A 19665-nucleotide genomic window follows, 5' to 3' on the forward strand; every position below is an offset into this window, starting at 1 on the left:
CAAAACAAATGCAACTAAAAAAACTTGGAATTGTTTCTTATGACGTAGAATATTTTCAAGAAACGTACTAAATTTACTAATATTGATCTTATACTTGTAAAAAACGTAAATTGTAAGTTCTGCGTCTTTCAGCTTTCACTAACAAAACCAAGCTGAGCCTTAAATGATAAAATTACGGCGCCTGCGTGTTAGCCCCGAGTTGGACGCAACTCTGCGTTCTAGAACAGAGAAACTAGAAGGTCTTCACCACAAGTGTACTTCTGCCTTCCAAGACGCACCAAATACCAACAAGTAGTAGAGAAACGTTCTTTGAAGAAACGTGTGAGGAAGAAAACATTTCCACAGCTAAAAACGTTGTTCGAAAAGAAAGAAAAAAGGTAAGTGGATCTGTAATGGAAGAAGAAATATGTATTTATGCTGCGTTACACACGTCTGTTTTATGTCTATAGAAAATTTAAAAAAAAAAAAGTTCAATATTTTTAGGAAAGTGGTGCAAAATATTTGGTTGAAAACTTTACTCGAAAGTCCCCAATCAAGCTTACAATTTTGTGAGTGTTAGTAATGTTAATATGAAATTATTCTTGTAATACTTTCATTGTCAGATTTAAGAGCATTATTTAAATTGGTAGAGAACAATGCAACTCATCGACTGTCTTGTTTCTTCTAAATAATATTTCTTATAGGGAGATCATATGTATTTAAGTAAAAAAAATGTATTATGGTTTTAACTTTAGGTAACTTTTGACAGTTCTCATTTTTGAAATATTGTGTTTATTTCCTGTGGTTTGTATAATGGAAGACGTCTTAACACTCGTGTTCACTCTATAACTAGAATTATCTGCGCTACACAGAAAGTTGTAAGATTGGAATAAGTTTTATTTAAGCTTCTTTTAAAATAAATTCAACATTATTCTGTAGTCATTATTTATTTTTGTATTAGTTCAGTTCCTCTATGTATGGGTTCAGTTCTCTCCCGTATAAGTTCAGTTCTCTCCTGTAGTAGTTCAGTTCCCTCCTGTATTAGTTCAGTTCCCTTCTGTATTAGTTCAGTTTTTTCCTGTTTTAGTTCAGTTCCCGCTTATATGTGTTTGAATGATGCTTGTGTTGTTGCTACGAATATACTTTCATTTTGTTCCATTTATCATGAAATCAGTTTGTCTTCGTTTAAAATTTTTGAATTTCGTTTGTTTTGTTTTTGAATTTCGCAAAAAGCTACTGAGAGGGCTATCTGCGTTAGCCATACCTAATTTAGCAGTATAAGACTAGAGGGAAGGCAGCTAGTCATCACTACCCATCGCCAACTCTTGGGCCACTCTTTTACCAACGAATAGTGAGATTGACCGCACATTATAACGCCCTCACGGCTGAAAGGGCAAGCTTTTTTGGCGCAACGGGGATGCGAACCTGCGACCCTCGGATTACGAGTCGCACGCCTTAACACGCTTGGCCATGCGGGGCCTTGAATTTCGTACAAAATTAAACGTAGGAAGTGAGACAGGCATGGCCAGATGGGTTGAGGTGTTCGACTCGTAATCTAAGTGTTGCGGGTTCGAATCCCAGTCGCACCAAACATGCTCGCTCTTTTAGCCGTGGGAGCGTTATAATGTTACAGTCATTCCCACTATTCTTTCGTAAAAGAGTAGCCCGAGAGTTGCCGGTGGGTAGTGATGACTAGCTGCCTTCCCTCTAGTCTTACACTGCTAAATTAGGGACGGCTAGCGCAGATAGCCCTCGTGTAGCTTTGTGCGAAATTCAAAAAACCAAACCAAACCTTGTACACATATACACTACATGGCCAAAAGTATGTGGTCACCCGACCATCACACCCATATGTACTTGTTGAACATCTCATTCCAAAACCATGGGCATTAATATGTAGTTGGTCCCACCCTTTGTTGCCAAAATAGCCTCCACTTTTCTGGGAAGGCTTTTCACTAGATTGCGGAACATGGCTGCGGGGATTCGCTCCTATTCAGCCACAAGAACATTAGTGAGGTCGCGCACTGATGTCAGGCAACAAGGCCTGGCACGTAGTCTGCGTTCCAATTCATCTCAAACGTATTCAATGGGATTGAGGTCAGGGCTCTGTGCAGGCCAGTCAAGTTTTTCCACACTAACATCGGCAAACCATGTCTTATGGACCTCGCTTTGTGCACGGGGGCATTATCATGCTCAAACAAAAAAGAGCCTTCCCCAAACCGTTGCCACAAAGTTGGAAGCACACAATTCTCCAGAATGTCATTGTATGCTGTAGCATTAAGATTTCCCTTCATTGGAACTAAAAAGTCTAGCCTGAACCATGAAAAACAGCCCCAGACCATTATTCCTTCTCCTCAAAACTTTACAGTTGGCACTATGCATTCAGGCAGGTAGCGTTCTCTTGGCATCCACCAAATTCAGATTCGTCCATCAGACTGCTAGGTAGTGAAGATTGATTCATCATTGCAGAGTCCAATGGCGGTATGCTTTACACCACTCCAGCTTACACTTGGCATTGTGTATGGTGATTTTAGGCTTGTGTGCGGCTGCTCGACCATGGAAACCCATTTCATGAAGCTCCCGAAGAACAATTCTTGTGCTGACATTACTTCCAAAAGCAGTTTGGAACTCGGTAGTGAGTGTTGCAACTGTAGACAGACGATTTTTACGCGTTTCAGCACTCGGCGGTCACATTCTGTGAGTTCGTACGACCTACCGCTTCGTGGTTGAACTATTGGTGCTCCTAGACGTTTCCACTTCACAGTAACAGTACTTACAGTTGACCAGGGCAGCTCTAGCAGTGCAGAAATTTGACGAATTGACTTATTGGAAATGTAGCATCCTATTATAGTGCTACGATGAAAGTCATTGAGCTCTTTAGTACGGCCCATTCTACTGCCAATGTTTATCTGCGGAGGTTGCATGGTCGTATGCTTGATTTTATGCACCTGCTATCAACAGGTATGGCTGAAATAGCCGAATCCACAAATTAGAAGAGGTGTCCAGATACTTCTGGACATGTAGTATATATGAGATATTAACAGAACCGATGTTTTACCGGTTCTGTTCATTGGCATATCATCACTGCGGTAGCAGTGTTTTTTTGAATGAGATCATCAATCTTCCAAAAAAAGAAATTTATCTCCTAAGAGACAGCCTCCAGATTAGCGCATCTGTGTATCGTTAACAATACACCTTACATTTCACTTAACCCGCTACAATAAAGGTATGAGCTAATGTCCATCTAATGGCATATATATCCCTAATTATAATAGGTTTACTTCTTTTGCCACTCTATTACGAACGCTTTCACCTTCCTTTTTGATGATAATCAAAGTCGCTTAGCAACAAAACTACTAGATTTTTCTTAGGCTAACTGTGGTGTTTCTGTTGAACGCTGAATATTCATGCTGATTTTTTATAAAGCTTAGTTTTTATACTCTATATTTTTTAATAATTTCAGTGACATAACAGCAAAATTATTTCATTTATACTTTTAGTACATTTAATTGTAGCCAAAAGTAAAATTACATTTATCTAATAGTGTTTCAGCTAAGCCGTACGTTACGTTTACGTATCAAATTAGAATATACATAGGCCTACTATTTACTAATGTTATAGATTCCTTAATTAAAAAATCTTAAGTTGTGTATGGATCTTAATTAATAAATATTATTTTGGTATTTTAACACATATATTGGCCAGGCGTGAACAGGTGTTTAGAGTTTGAATCCCTGTCACACCAAACATGCTCGCTTTTCCATTTGTAGGGGTATCATGTTGTGACGGTCAATCCCATTATTCTTTGGTAGAAGAAAAGCCCAAGAGTTTGTTGTGAGAGGTGATGACTAGCTGCCTTCCCTCTAGTCTCACACTGCTAACTTAGGTACGGTTAGTACAGACAACTATCTTCAGCTTTGCGCTAAACTTAAAAGCAAATAAACAAGTAAAGTTGTAAATATTAATTACTATTGCTAGGAACAAATTATTTTAACATTATTTACACAGATTATTGGTTCTCAATCTTTTTGAGTCCACAAAACTATTCTGTCGACAAATTTGTGTAACGGAGCTCTTCCCAAAGTACATTACACGAACGTCACTGTAAAATTATATTAATAATTCCCGACAGAGTATGTATGTTTAATGCAACTATATACCCACACATGTACATGTCAACCATGAAAAATTATTCAAGCCAACGACTCGTATACACACACAAATAGCCAGAAGCCAATTTTTACCGATTCAACCAACAAAACATCAGTACTGAGCTCCAATATTATCCAATAGGACCAGACACCACACCTGGAAAACAAACGTTCATTATATACACTTGACCACATAAGATATTTCTTTGTCAACTTCATTTTGTTTTAAAGAAAGGATTTTACTTCAAGTAAATATTATCCATTTGAAGTCCTGGTCTTATTGCGTATGAAATAGTTTATATAAGTTTTATATACTGCTAAACAAAATATGTCAGCGATGACTGATTGTTTGCCAAGTTGTTTGTCACATGCATATGTGTGCAGCTAAAAGGTCAAGGGGTTTAATTCAAAGGTTTAATAAATTTAGTTAAGCCAAATCATGTGATAAGGTTTAATTGGTTTGGTTTGTTTGGAATTTCGCGCAAAGCTACTTGAGGGCTATCTGCGCCAGCAGTTCCTAATTTAATAGTGAAAGGCTAGAGGGAAGGCAGGTAGTCATCACTACCCACCGCAAACTCTTGGGCTACTTTTTTACCAACGAAAAGTAGGATTGAACGTCACATTAGAACGCCACCACGGCTGAAAGGGCGAGCATGTTTGGTGTGATGGCGATTTAATAACAAAACTCAATGTCTTGAAGATGATCGAATATACTGAAATTTACCAGTTGTTGATGTAATACTGTGTATTATCTGTGTCAACAATAATACTTTAATTTATCATTTATTTGTTTTGTTTTAAAGCAAAGTAACGTTAAGCTATTTGCTGTATCCGTAACTTACCGCTGTACCATCAGGAGGATACACTTTAGTGAACAATGTGTTATAAAGTTTAATAGCCTAGTTTTTACGACCTCGGAGTACGGACTCTGCATTTTAGATGTCGGAGAAACTTAATAATCCTTTTCTGTCTGCATATTATGAAAGATGGTATAACTAGCAACCACAATAATTTTTTGGTATTAGACAAATGAACATAAAACAACAGTTTATTTCTTAATGTAGTGTGTAATATTTAGGATTGCATCGCCATAATTCTGTCTGAAATGACAGTAGAACTGGTAACCTTTTGTTACAAACCACCTCCTAGCGGAAAAACACGAATTTTCCAAACATATCTAATTTCGTACAAAGTGTGGCCTTTTGACATGGATTCAAGAACACTGAGTCTTAATCACAACATAGATTAGAACATTAAATTCGCTTCAGGAAGTATTTAGAAAATGTGTTTAAAGTCACTTTCTTTTTAATTTATAATACAATTTAAGTGTGCTTCTCTGGCCCCGTCGGTGATCAGAACATTAAATTCGCTGCACGAAGTATTTAGAAAATGTGTTTAAAGTCACTTTCTTTTTAATTTATAATACAATTTAAGTGTGCTTCTCTGGCCCCGTCGGTGATCAGAACATTAAATTCGCTGCACGAAGTATTTAGAAAATGTGTTTAAAGTCACTTTCTTTTTAATTTATAATACAATTTAAGTGTGCTTCTCTGGCCCCGTCGGTGATCAGAACATTAAATTCGCTGCACGAAGTATTTAGAAAATGTGTTTAAAGTCACTTTCTTTTTAATTTATAATACAATTTAAGTGTGCTTCTCTGGCCCCCTCAGTGATATTGATTTCAATATAAGTTCTGTTGTGTTTATTCGGTGTCATGGATCAGAATGCGTGAGAAATCACTCTCAAACAGTAGAAAGATCAGGCAGGCTTATTTGTGTAGGGATATTTTAAAGATTGAGCTCAAAACGTTTTTTGTTAAAAATAATGAGCAATACGTCATTATTACACTTAAAGAGGTCAAAATTTAGAATCACAGAGAGTACTTTAGAAATCTGGTGAAAAATGTCACAAAGAGATTGAGAACGTTTGTGTCACCAGTAAATATACAATATGGTCAAAATTTTTAATAAAAGTTCTTACTTCTTCATCGAGTTACCTTAATATACTTTTGTGTTGATTCCTTCAGTAGCTGACTTTAAAACTCTTCAGGCAGTTTGTACAGTTGTGAAGGAATATGATAAGCACCAATGTAAACAGGATCCTGTTCATAGAGAAACTTTGTAATTAGGTGACCATTTACATGATCCTTGAAGGAATAAAAAAGGATTATGTTAAAGTTCTCTGGTGGAATTTGTTTATATATGTCTCGGTGTTGATCATGGTGCTGTTGGTACACTTACGAGTACGTCAGATTCTACAAAATGAATAGCAAAGTCCTGTAAGTGTTAAACCTAAAGTCTTCCATTTCTTAAAAGTGTCACATTTCTTCTCGCTTTACTGTCAGCCCTCATCAGATTGGACCCTGCTGTTTGCAGTTGCACAGATAACACTCGACAGTTGTTAGTGCTGATTGTATCATCACTGCTTTGAATAAAATTGAGAAATGATTCATGTTACTTCAATAGGCAATCACATCTTATCCTGACTCTTCTGATCCTAAGCTGTTGTGTTTTCTAGTGCAATACAACCATGTTTATTACTCAAGGGTGTAGAAATAAAATAAATTAGGCTCACTCAATCTGTGTAAAAGGGAAAGGAAGTATTCGAGGTTAACTCTTAACTCTGAGCATGTTACAATATTAACACTTTATTCATCTTCGACAAGAATTATATATATTGCTAGAAATAAACGACCTTTTAATACGAAATCATTTCCTGAATAAGAGATTAAAAGTTTCGCTTTAGAGTTTTTTCATTTGAATGTCTAATTTAAAGAAACTGGTGTAAGGAGATCGATTATTAATAACATAATCATGTCTTATATATATTCCAATATACACTACAGAAAGTAAAGAAAGAAGATTATTTATCCGAATTTATTTTTCAGTTCCTTTTTATATACTTTCTGGAGTTTGGAACTGCCATGAAGAAGAAAGGTAATTTTCTACGCAAAATTACGTATTTCTGAGGTCCCCCGCTAGTACAGCGGTATGTCTCCGGATTTATAACACTAAAATCAGCGGTTCGATTCCCCCAGGTGGCTTTGCTATAAGAAAAAACACACACATACAGTATTTCTGAGAGCCGGTCGTAACTTGCTTTAGTCTTAAATTGAATCTGTGAAAAGCATTGTATGAAATACTTTGCATTTGGGCGTTCTTTTCTTATTTTGGCTTGGATTCCGTACATAGAAATATCGATTCCTGTAACATCAACGAATTTCATTTCACTCACTTGCCAAGATCTAGACCCTGATATCTATATCTCCTGATAAAGGAATGTTCACTAATTTCTACCTTTGTCTCTTCTGTTATTATTACAAATCAACTAATGGGATTATAATACATCGAATATAATAAAATAGATTACCTAATGTTTCTATAACACTAAAGAATTATCTTATTAAATACACAATAACACATAGTAATATATTAAATTAGTTATTTTAAGAACATTTATTTCAAATATTTGTGCTACGTTTGATCTCTCTTGAGGTTATTAAATTCCATCAGTTCCTTCCAGATAATAATGAAATTATTCTTCAGGCTTAATAAATATTCCTATTCAATCTTTTCCATCTGGTAATCACCTATTAGCTATCGACTGCACAAATGCGTACTAAATTTTAACATTTAAACACAATTACTAATTATAACTCTATTTCCATAATGTTTTACTCAGCATTATTTTATAATTGATATATTTTGTCAATTTTTACATTTATTTAGTGCAGTTATCAAAGGGAAATCAATATAATGGTGAGACTTACATTGTTGCCTGGTCCGGCATGGCCAGGTGGTTAAGGCACTCGACTTATAATCCTAGGGTTGCGGATTCGAATCCCCATCACATCAAGCATGCTCGCTCTTTCAGTCGTTGGGGTGTTCTAATGTGGTGATGAATCCCACTGACGATGAATTGAGAAGGTCGAAATGTTGTTCGTTCCTCAACATAGTGCTTTGTCTATCCATACCAGTCATTTTTACATATATAATTGTTGCTTCATGTTCTTAGTCTCTGCTATAGACACGACGCACACATCACTTTTCTCTCGTGATTTTCCTTCTTTTACTTCTTCCGAATTTTACTATTACAGCTTATAAGCTCTACCCTTTCATGACTTGAGAGCTAGTAATGAAACTCAGCTTTCAAACTTACTATAGTCAAATATTAAATGCCTTTGAACAGAGCACATTATAAAAACAGTATTTACGTCAACGCGAGATGAATATAATATCGTGAGAAGAAATTTGTGGTTTCGTGGCAGATTATCAAGTTCATTATTTTGTTCCTTAGGGTTTTCCGAGAGGAAAAATGCATAACAGTATTTCAATAATTCGTATCACCAATATTCAATGCTTAATACAACATATAATCATTCCGGTTCGAATACAATGAACAAAGAAGTGGCTAAACCCTATTTATATAAGTCATTTGCTCGATAAACAGTTGTTATAATATGAACATCTTTAGCTGATGAAGCGTGATTATAATAAATCATATTTGTAAAAATACATATAGTAATAGGCTTATTGTAGTTTCAAAAACTACGTAATTTATTCTCTGAAGGTTTTTTATCCAAAAAGAGAGTGTACAGCAGTATTTTAACAACACAATGTTCTTTATAGTCACCGCATTACGCTCAATATCAGAGCTCACAAAGAAGTTAGTGTTTAAAAATTCAATAAACTTAATACTGTCGTGATATGAAAAAGATAGGTATCTTACTTTCAATATAGATGTTTTTCTCAAAATAATGGATTCAACAAAATTTTGGAAATTTCAGAAGGACATAATGACAGGTAAGTAAATCAAATTATGCATTTTTTAGAAGCTGAAGGAATATTCTATATATTCTATTTAGGTAGATTGTATTAATTTTAATGCGATGTGGTCAGTGGCATATTCTTGTTCGGAAAGATATAATATATATAACTTTCCGTTATTCTTTATCGTAAGGGTATGACTGAATTGTAAACTTGTTAAGTCACTCTGGTAAGTGGATATTTATTAAATGAATACCTGTAAATCACTTGTTAATCAGTGTTGTAAGTCTCTTATATGGTTTTCTTTGCTGTAAAAAAAACCTTTTATTATTATTGCTATTTTTATAACAAGGAAATTCAGTTAACTATTTTAAAATAACTATTTATTTACACATCAATTAATTCTATCATTTTGAAAATTAACCCCTAAATCTACTAAAGCATTTATCCCGGTCGCACCAACTATGCTCGCCCTTTCAGTCGTGGGAGCGTTATAAAGTGTCGGACAATCTTACTATTCGTTGGTAAAAGAGTTGCTCAAGAGTTGGCGGTGGGTGGTGATGACTAGCTGCCTTCCCTCTAATCGTACACTGCTAAATTAGGGAAGGCTAGCGCAGATAGCCCTCGAGTAGCTTTGCGCGAAATTAAAAAACAAACAAACAAACTAAAGCATTTTACTTCTAATTAAAAACTGCATCATTACCATCAGTCTTAGAGAGGTTAAAATGGTAGGTTTAAAACTTCTACAGATCTATCCACTGCAGTTTAAAATGATTATCTCAGAAATAAAGAATGTGATATACATATATAAACATATGCAGATGCTGATATGTCACTTTAGCTTCCCTCAGATTATAAGCTATTTATTTAAGGCTAAAAATGAAATATATATTTTTCTTTAAAAATAAATTCTATGACACCGCGTGTAAATAAAAATAAATCTTTTATATTTATCTGATAAACTGCAAGTCATATCTTACATCATAAAAAGGAATATAATGAACTGCTTAAAACAAAAATGTTTAAAGATATTGAAGATTGGTGTTGGATACCATATATACATATTTGATAAGCTTATAAAAAATTTAGAAGTAATTATCGAAAATAAGTTTTTAGTTCTCGAACCCCAATCTAAAACTGTTTTCAGCAAAAATATCGCTTGAGGGTGTCAGTTACTCTCTGTACGTACAAATGTATGTAAACTAAATAATGTTTTTGTGACACAAGTTGCGAAAACGTGCGTCAGAAAAATTTAATTTAACTTATTTATATATATATATATATGGCTATGGTTCGAGGTTCTGAACATCCGTAAGATATCATCCTGTAATGAATTTCGAATTAAAGGTATGTTAAAGTAGGTTTTCCGATTTATCTTTCGTAAAACTACCCCTGGCAAAAGATATGTGTGGAATCCCTTCTATTTACATTCTATTAATTTAAAATCCACAATGAGTACAATACGAAAAGCTTGAGAAAGATTTCCATTATTACAAAGCCACACGATGGATTATTTGTACTCTGTTTACCACGTGGGGTAGTAATCAAAACTTAAATTATAGTAATATAAGTTTGTTAGGACACCACCAACCCACATGGGGGACGATTTTATAACAAACAGGTTTACTGAGATAATGTACTTTTTATTAAATATATGGTTAATTGCAAACATATACTTTAAATAAAGGTCTTGTTTTTAAATATTATTTTCAATATTATACAAAACAAATAATAATTTATTTCTATTGTACCATGAATACAATTTTGTCCAAATTTAGATGGCTACTCAATTTTTCTATTATAGTTCATTGTGTATGTTATCTTAATATTTATGTAATTATGATGAATTGGCACAATTATCTTATGTTTAATTTTGTATGTTGTATGAAATAATAATTACAAATAATCAAGATTTAATGAAAAAAATATGTAATTGGAATTTTCCACTTAAATGGCATCTCATGTGTAGATGGAATTAACTTCTAGGTCAGAGACCTCTAGGATTTGGCTATAATTTGTTTCAAATTAACAATTTTTTTATAAAGAAAATAAGTGGTAAATATAGAAAATAACAACCTTTGTTGATATTTCAAAGTATACGGTGTTTAGATCCAACTTGATGTTGTACACACATAAAGTGTTTGTTCTAAATAGATTGTGATATACTTAAACATTTTATTTTGTTTTTTGTAAATGTCCTGAAACACGAAGTTAGTTTTTCGAATATTATTAACTTTTAATTTCGTGCATAAAACATCAAACACAGAATATTTAACTAACTTTAGCATGAATAGATATTATTTAGAGATACTTAATTCATTTTAGCATAAAACAGAACTTTGTATTTAAGTAAACAACGAATAGGCAAGGAAAATCTGGCGGCTTGATCAAAGAGACTTTGTTCCTCTGTGGGTCAACCTTATAACGTTGAAATCTGGGTGTCGATTTGCAATATGGTGAGAACGCAGGTAGATCATTGTGCAGCTTTGTACAAAACAAAGAAAGAAACTAAAAGATCCATCTTATTCATCCTAGAATTAAGGAAAATTATGTTTCTATCGTTTTATACGAACTCTCAAGAAACTACTTATTAATGTGTTACTAGTTTTTATGAGAAAATAATAGCATAAAAACGGACTAATCCGGTAAAAAACAGGTAGTATGAAGATTTGGTGGATGAAAGAAACCACCACATATGAGGTCTATATTCTTTCTTTGGTCAGGTACGACTTGAGAAGAAATTATGGAAAGTGCATAAACAAACAAGAAACAAACAACAACAAAAAGAGCTGGTAGCAAGACGTGTCAAATAAAAACTGAAAGTGGGACTTACATAAATACATATCAAGACAATTACTAGCGAGTCACGTGCTAGCCTGCTCTTCATGAAAGGTGGGTAAGAACTCACTGACATTCACCTAAAGTTAGGGTCCGCTCTGGTAACTAATCCAATTACTGTCAAATAACTTCTAATAACTTTATCATTCACGTGATTAGCAAGTCGGTAACCACCTCAAACAAGCTTTAGTATGCAATATATCTTAAGAAAAAGAAACGTAAATGCAGAGACAGTCATAATTACTGATAAGTATAGAGCACACAATCCTAAAGGTACATATGTAACAGTTAAATAACGATTTAAAACCTGAACAACAAGCTACAAGTTTGGTTTTTATTGAATTTCGTGCAAAGCTACACGAGGCCTATCTGGGCTAGCCGTTCCTACTTTTGTAGTGTAAGACTAGGGGGAAAGCAGCTAGTTATCACCACCCACCGCCAATTCCTGGGCTACTCTTTACCAACGAACAGTGGGATTGACCATCACAATCTAACACCCCACGGCTAAAAGGGCGAGCATGTTTGATGTGACATGGATTCGAATAAGCGGCCTTTAGAGTACGAGTAGAGTGCCTTAACCACCTGGTCATGCCGGGCCTAAGCTATAACTTAAAAATGTCCTAAATTTCAAGACTATTGGACCGGTTAGCATACAAATCAAACACACCACATAACTTATCTAATGATGAAGTTTGATCTTCTATCGTTGTCGTGAGAACCAGCTTATCAGCAAATCCATAGAAACTAGAAGAAAAGATACAAAACCTCCCAACTTCGCTATCCACCAGCACAATACATAAACAGTACATCTGATTTCTCCTTTCAACTTTAAAATGCTCTCAAAAGCTAAGTATTATACTAATTTTCTAAAAATTAAAAGATACATTGTACATAGAAAATATTCCTCTTTCTCTAAATAATAATCAATTTTCGTTTGATTTAAATCTATTGTATCATGACTTATTTCATTTGCACTATATACTGTTCATTTTTCCTATTCTTCGCTTTTGTATTCATATTGTTTTCTATTCTTTACCACATATTATATTACATTAATATGATATAATTACCGTTATATTTGTTGTGCACCACTATTTTACTGAAGATGATATTCTGAATGTTTCGAAACGTCCAACAATGCTTCAAGTAATTATTTTCGTTTTTCTTTCTTTCGAGTACCTTAACCACCTAGCCATGCCGGGCCTTATAGATTAGTGAACAATATCAGGGTACTGGTGATTTTTCATTACCCACAAGCAACTTCAATCCAATTTTTATGTTGAAAAATATATGCATTTGGTTGGTAAGTGGAATAACAATACTCGAAATAGAAAATTTTCCAAAAATCATAATAAAGTTCTGAAGTTCATTAAAACAATATAATTATATTGATATTAAAAATTCGTAAATCTGCCTAAAAACGATTTACATTAAGACAAAATTGATGGTTAATTTATAAGGTGCAACTACTCTTTAACGCAAAGAGCCAAACAGAGAATCATGTGGCTGCAACTCAATATATAAAACATGTAAACATGGTCAAGAGGTTCAGTTGTTGTTCGACCAAGAATTAGAATGAGGAAAATGCGTGATCTAAGTAACTTTAACCGTGGAATAATTGTTGTTGTCAGAAGTGGCGGTTACAACATCTCAGAAACTGCTGACCTCCTGGGATTTTTACGTTTTACAGTCTCTAGAGTTTAAAGAGATTGGTACGAAAGACTAAAACCATCCATTGAGGGTCAGTTCTGTGGGCGAAAACACCTTGTTAATGATAAGGGTCAATCTCACTCGTCGTTGGTAAAACAGTAGCCCAAGAGTTGGCGGTGGGTGGTAATCACTAGCTGCCTTCCCTGCTGTCTTACACTCCTAAATTATGGATGGATGGCGCAGATAGCCCTCGTGTAGCTATGCACAAAATTCAAAAACAAACAAAATCATTCAAATACAAAATACAGCAAGCAATAAAATGTTTCGTCCGCAAAGAACGAGTTTTATCCTAAGTGTACGTTTATACATAACACAATCAGTAAAAATTCGTAGAGAAAAATAAATTTGTTGTTCTTCCATGATATACGTATGTTGTTGTTTTTCCTGTTTTGTTTATATAATGTGAATAGTTATTGTTCAATTAAAACCTTTTAAAACTGCTTATATTATTTGAAAGTAAAAGTTTCTGAAAATATTCTTGTGCGTTTTTTGTTAGGGATTGATAATTTTCCAATAGTTTTTATTTGCTATTTACAGACCTCCCATTTTTTTCCTTAACACAAGGGCTGTGTTTAAAAAATAAATAATAATGAAGTATTCACATACATATAACCTTGGAGTTAAAAATGACAAATATAGATCAGTAGCTGTTCCTACAAAAGATACGATTAATGGATTGCTAGTTTTAATAAGTAAAAATATCAAGTACATTTTTAAAAAAAATTATGCAGCGTAAATTATCGAAGAAATAAGTGGCATTAGTCTGTCCATTGTAATTAAATTGGAGCAAAAACAGTCAAAGCTGCTTTTGATTTTTATTAAGTTAAGTGTCAAGTTCGGAGCTCGATTCCTGTGTTGGAGACAGCACAGATAACCTTTTGTGCAGCTATGCGTTTAAAATAAAACAAACAATGGGCCCTAGCTTATTATTAAGATACAAGAAATACATATATATCACAATCTCTTAATAATTCTCTTAAATTATTTCTTTGTATTAGTAAACACAATTGGTTCTATTTATTATAGGTTTAATAATATAAATTATAAACATTGTCACTATTTCACACTTAACTAACTCTTTTAATCTTTGTTACGTTTTGCTTCATCATAATGTTTGCTTAATGGGGACAATCCTACGGTGGATCAGCTAAAAGTCCGTGGTTCGATTCCTCCCGGTACCTACTTTATAGTTTTGCATTGAGAATACAGTAACACTTCGTCTTATCTAAGATGTCTATCAGGAAATAAAAACGAAATCGTTTGGGATGCAACATTATCCGAAACTTGAACATTATTGAACTGATCCTAAAAAGGAAGACTATAAAAAACGCTTACACGTAAATTATGCTTTCAAATACACCGTTCAAAACTATTAATAAAGGAAACCGAATTTTTGTGTAATATATCAATGTCAAGAAATGACGCTAATTTAACCACTGAACTCAGTTGTTTGTGAAACAGTTGCCATGTGCCCAGACAAACGTTTAGTATACTGGGATGTATGTCCACGGATGCTAATTCGGTAATATAGAATTTGCATCTTATTAATGTAAAGTCGGATGGTAATGTGACATGCTTGATACGAGTGAATAGATAAGCAACTTGTGTAGCGTTACACAGTCTTTTATCATGGTTCTTCCAGTTCACCAACACTCACTACAGGCGACTAACTTGTTGCCAATAGTCTTCCTAGACCACCTAATATATGTTCAATAGGAATAAAATACAGTGAGGGTCCCGGCTAGTTCAGTTCTTCTATACTCTGTTCTTATAGGCCGTTGCTAAGCAACGTGCATCATTATCGTTGGTCAGAATAAACTTCTAACCAAATATATTTGCATATGATAACACTTACAGTTGTAAGACTCATACCTATAACGCGTAAAGCTCAGTATGGTCACCAGTAGTGATGCCTACCCAGTTATCGGTTTGTTTGTTTTTTTCATAAAATTTAGGTTATTTCTGATCCCGTTTACTCTCCAAATGCACGTGCACCTCTTACTTGGCCAAGATAGGGAGCATTTTACGCATATCTTTTGACTGTTCCACAAGTTCTCGACATTATTATAAACAGAGTGTGACTGGTGAAGCAGTAGAAGAACGCATAATCCTCAATTATATATAAAGGTTGAAGTTTAAAGCGCTCATTCAAATATAAATATCTAAAACACTCAAATTTTAAACGTTTTTAAAAAGCAATTAAAATTTTGACTGTGTGAGTGTTTGGACTTCTCAGAGAACTAGCCTCAGATATTAGTTCAACTACCGAACTTTGAATACATTAAGGAGCTGAGACGTGTCTATTGCAATAAGCCCATATTATAAAACCACAACCCACTTACGGGATTACAGGCAATGGTTGATTTTGTCCATGTGTCCGTACGGTTGTATATGTAGTGTGAAACCTAGTTCATACCTTTCTAACTATATAGTATAATACTTCTTGTGTTATCAGCCATGTGTCCGTACAGTTGTATATGTAATGTGAAACCTAGTTCATACCTTTCTAACTATATAGTATAATACTTCTTGTGTTATCAGCCATGTGTCCGTACAGTTGTATATGTAGTGTGAAACCTATTTCATACATTTCTAACTATATAGTATAATACTTCTTGTGTTATCAGCCATGTGTCCGTACAGTTGTATATGTAGTGTGAAACCTAGTTCATACCTTTCTAACTATATAGTATAATACTTCTTGTGTTATCAGCCATGTGTCCGTACAGTTGTATATGTAGTGTGAAACCTATTTCATACCTTTCTAACTATATAGTATAATACTTCTTGTGTTATCAGCCATGTGTCCGTACAGTTGTATATGTAGTGTGAAACCTAGTTCATACCTTTCTAACTATATAGTATAATACTTCTTGTGTTATCAGCCATGTGTCCGTACAGTTGTATATGTAGTGTGAAACCTATTTCATACCTTTCTAACTATATAGTATAATACTTCTTCTGTTATCAGCCATGTGTCCGTACAGTTGTATATGTAGTGTGAAACCTATTTCATACCTTTCTAACTATATAGTATAATACTTCTTGTGTTATCAGCCATGTGTCCGTACAGTTGTATATGTAGTGTGAAACCTATTTCATACCTTTCTAACTATATAGTATAATACTTCTTGTGTTATCAGCCATGTGTCCATACAGTTGTATATGTAGTGTGAAACCTAGTTCATACCTTTCTAACTATATAGTATAATACTTCTTCTGTTATCAGCCATGTGTCCGTACAGTTGTATATGTAGTGTGAAACCTATTTCATACCTTTCTAACTATATAGTATAATACTTCTTGTGTTATCAGCCATGTGTCCGTACAGTTGTATATGTAGTGTGAAACCTAGTTCATACCTTTCTAACTATATAGTATAATACTTCTTGTGTTATCAGTTTCTAGTTAACTTATTATTCTTCTGTTCCCTGATGGTACACCTGTAAGTCTACGGATTTACAACGGTGGACACAGCAGATATCCCGATGTGTCTTTGCTAAAAGAAAAACGCATACACTCATAACTCTCCATAGAATTTATAGTGAATATAAGCTAGTTTACATTCTTTATTGTTCTTTAATATACAAATTTAAGAATGTGTTTCCTTCACTTTCATATGCAACTGACATGTGATGTGAATACTAGATTAGATTTTACACAATTCGGTGGTAATGTTTGGCCTTATCTATTAATTAGTTTTGGCTGTCCTCTCCTATAATTGATGTAGCTGTGTGAAGTTTGCATCATGTGTATGCTTAATACAAATTACTATTAGTAAGTTCTGCAGAAATATTATGAATATCTCTGATTCCAATATTTTGCTGCATTTAGCTAAAGACAATAAGTCTAACGATTTATTGGACTAATATTTTGTTACTACTACGTATGCATGTAACAGATATATATGAAGTTTTGTAAGTTTTACCTTTTACATCGTTTGCTAAGGTTGTGTCAAAAGCTACTCATACGTTATGTAACACTAATTAAATTTCATGATTGGTTAAGAGAAGTCGGTTGTCTAAGTCGCGTGCCGTTGTTTGGAACAATTATGTTTAAAATCACTTATGTAAGTGTCAAACGTATTTAAAAATATGTAAGAATGCAACAGAGAATTCAATTGAAAGTGGTTAAAATTATTTTATTTTCGAACTTTAGTCGTTTTTGGAACGCCTAATTGTTTCCAATTTTGAATGGCAATCCCTGAGATAACATGAAATCACGTGAGCTTAGGCTTAGCTCATGGGATGGTAGACTTATTTTAAAAGCAACCTTGCTGTATATTTGTGCATTTTTCGAGCAATAATTTATTTACTACAAGTTTCGTTTAAATTCTTCATTAAATTTTAGGCCTAGCATGGCCAAGTGGTTAAGGCGTTCGACTCGTATTCTAAGGGTCACGGGTTCGAATTCCTATCACACCAAACATGCTTGTCCTTTAAACTGTGAGATCTTATAATGTGTGCTTCAATCCCATTGTTCGTTGGCGGAAGAGTAGCCCAAGAGTTGGTGGTGGGTGGTGATGACTAGCTGGCTTCCCTCTAGTCTTACACTGCTAAATTAGGGACGGCTAGCGCAAATATCCTTTGTGCAGCTTTGCGCGAAATTAAAAAGACAAACAAAAACACACATTAAATCTTATTCGATATGATGTTTAAATAATGTTTGAACATTAAATAGTACAAAACTTAGGAAAATTACTTTTCATAGGAAAATAATATCTTTAGTAGATCTACTTTGGTTATCTTGATTATAAAACCGATTAACAGCTGTTTAAAATGTTGTATCCAAAGGTATATTTATAATCTAGAATGTAGGTTTTGTATGTCATTTATAACGTGAAAACTAAATGAACTATTAAATATATTAATGCTTCATGACTTAATATATCTTACAAGAATTTTTTGTTTTTTTTGTTAAGCGCAACGCCTCACATTCTCTGTCCACAACAGGTATCTAAATCCAGTTTTGTTGCGTTATAAGTCTTAAGACTTACCACTGAGTCACTCGAGGGATTTACACGAAAACCTGCCATTTCATAACTATATGTACTTTAGGTAATCCGTATATCTAACACCTCCATGCGTCTCTACCGGTTCTAGCTGTTTATATTCGCTGTCATTCATTAACCCTTGTTTCTTTAAATTATAAAAAATAAATTTTGTTAGGTTAGTTTATCTTGGTTTCATAGGATATTTGTCTATTTTTTTAAGCTAGTTTAAACTTTTTAAAAGGTAGTGCATTTTATTAATATAATCGGTTTTATTCATAAGAACAATTCTATATCCCATATCTCGTTTTGTTATAATCATATCTCTTAGTGTATTTAATTAAACAAGTGTTTCTAATTATTCTCAACTTGTTGTGAGTGTTTTGCAATTTTCTTTGTATTTATTAAAATATATCAAAGCTATTTATCTCGCTGGGCTCTGATACTCTTACATGATTCATTACTATTTACATAAAACACTTGATATAGTTAGTAATTTGATTTGTAGTCACTATAATCAAATTGAGTCTTTGAAATGTATTTTGAAAGTTATTGGACTTAATTACAAAAATCACTTTGTAGTTACTTTATAATAGCTTCATTCCTCAATCATATGTGATTAATTTGGTTTGGAGTAGAAAGAGCAGGTAAGATGAAGAGTACCTTTATTAAAGAACTGGTAAGATGAAGAGTACCTTTATTAAAGAACTGGTAAGATGAAGAGTACCTTTATTAAAAAACAGGTAAGATGAAGAGTACCTTTATTAAAGAACTGGTAAGATGAAGAGTACCTTTATTAAAGAACAGGTAAGATGAAGAGTACCTTTATTAAAGAACTGGTAAGATGAAGAGTACCTTTATTAAAGAACAGGTAAGATGAAGAGTATGAAGAACTGGTAAGATGAAGAGTACCTTTATTAAAGAACAGGTAAGATGAAGAGTACCTTTATTAAAGAACTGGTAAGATAAAGAGTACCTTTATTAAAGAACAGGTAAGATGAAGAGTACCTTTATTAAAGAACAGGTAAGATGAAGAGTACTTTTATTAAAGAACAGGTAAGATGAAGAGTACTTTTAGTAAAAAACAGGTAAGATGAAGAGTACCTTTATTAAAGAACAGGTAAGATGAAGAGTACCTTTATTAAAGAACAGGTAAGATGAAGAGTACCTTTATTAAAGAACAGGTAAGATGAAGAGTACCTTTATTAAAGAACTGGTAAGATGAAGAGTA

The 19665-nt window shown here is 33.7% G+C and overlaps 1 protein-coding gene across 1 annotated transcript in view; it reads left to right on the top strand.

The window, feature by feature from the left end:
• The first annotated feature begins 222 nt into the window (after window positions 1–222).
• LOC143252117 (GTPase-activating Rap/Ran-GAP domain-like protein 3) overlaps window positions 223–19665 on the top strand; it is a 534261-nt gene continuing 514818 nt past the window's right edge. The window contains exon 1 of the mRNA XM_076503788.1: window positions 223–377. The gene's annotated coding sequence lies outside the window, so the exon portion shown is untranslated. The remainder of the gene's footprint in view (window positions 378–19665) is intronic.

The sequence above is a fragment of the Tachypleus tridentatus genome, chromosome 6 (assembly GCF_004210375.1).
Source record: "Tachypleus tridentatus isolate NWPU-2018 chromosome 6, ASM421037v1, whole genome shotgun sequence".
Taxonomy (NCBI): Eukaryota; Metazoa; Arthropoda; class Merostomata; order Xiphosura; family Limulidae; genus Tachypleus; species Tachypleus tridentatus.